Raw genomic sequence first — 1,361 nt, 5'->3', positions numbered from 1 at the left:
ATACAATCGATCTTAGCTAGCTATCTGTTCACAATCTTCTTGCCCTTCTTTTTCGCAAATGGAGTTCTTCTGTGGAACGGACGTCCTTTAGGTAGGGTGGTCCTGCTTCTTCTTGTGGTGTATGCTGCTACTTCATCATCGTCGTCATGTTCGATCCTCGGGTCGCCGTACTTGTCGAAGTCTTGCTCATTGGCTACTCCATCCATTCCGATGATCTTCCTTTTGCCTCTCCTCACGACAACACGACTGGGCTTTGGCGGGTCGGTAATGAAGAAGCATTGGTCCACTTGGGAAGCCAGTACCCATGGCTCATTTTTCGCGGTGACGTTTGCGCCCGCGGTCTTGGATTTGGCTTCGGGTATAACCATGGTGGTGAAATACCGGTCTTCTTTTATGACGTTCTTGGCCCATCTGACACGGAATATCGGTACCTTCTCTCCAGCGTAGCTCAGCTCCCAGATCTCCTCCATCCTTCCGTAGTATCTGTCCTTGTTGTTATCGGTGTAGGATTCCATCGTTACCCCGGAGTTCTGATAACCATCGCTCTTCATGTCCTTGGCCTCGGTGTAGAATGTGTAGCCGTTGATATCGTACGCCTCATAGGTCATCAGGTTGTGCTCGGCGCCCTGTGACAAGGCGAATATGAGTTGTTCTTCCACGGAAGAATCCTCATGTAAAGGGTACGACAGAAGCTTCTGCTTGAACCAACGCGTGAAACATGAGTTGTGCTCTTTGAGTGTATCTCCGTCCGTCCTCTGTTGGCCTCGGTCATTGTACGTCTTCTTAATAAAGGTTTTGTGCTCTACCACCCAAGGATCGACCACGTCTATGTGTTGTAGCGCGACTAGGTTTGCTCTTTCAAAGTCGGCCAGTCGACCCTCGAAGTCGACATGCATTTCGCGGCGACCCTCACGGTGACCCCATCCAGCGAGCCTGCCGAGGTGCCTGTTGACGGGCAGACCAACGGGGTTCTCGATGCCTAGATAATTCGTGCAGTAGGAGATGCACTCTTCGGTCAGAAAGCCCCTGGCTATGCTTCCTTCTGGACGTGACATGTTGCGAACGTATCCTTTAATGACACCATTCATCCTTTCGAACGGCATCATGCTGTGCAGGAACGTCGGCCCGAGTTGGATGATATCCTCCACTATATGGACCAGCAGATGCACCATAACGTCGAAGAATGCGGGCGGGAAGTACATCTCAAGCTCGCATAGTATCACCACGATCTCTTCCTGTAGCCTTCTGAGTTGCCTCACGCCAATCGACTTCCGAGAGATGACGTCGAAGAAGTTGCATAGGCCAAATAGCGTTTCACGGACGTGCGTGTCCATGATCCCACGGATTGCAACTGGAAGTAT

Source organism: Triticum aestivum, chromosome 3A, assembly GCF_018294505.1.
Source record: "Triticum aestivum cultivar Chinese Spring chromosome 3A, IWGSC CS RefSeq v2.1, whole genome shotgun sequence".
In the NCBI taxonomy this organism is placed as follows: Eukaryota; Viridiplantae; Streptophyta; class Magnoliopsida; order Poales; family Poaceae; genus Triticum; species Triticum aestivum.
Note: the sequence above shows the minus strand (reverse complement) of the source record.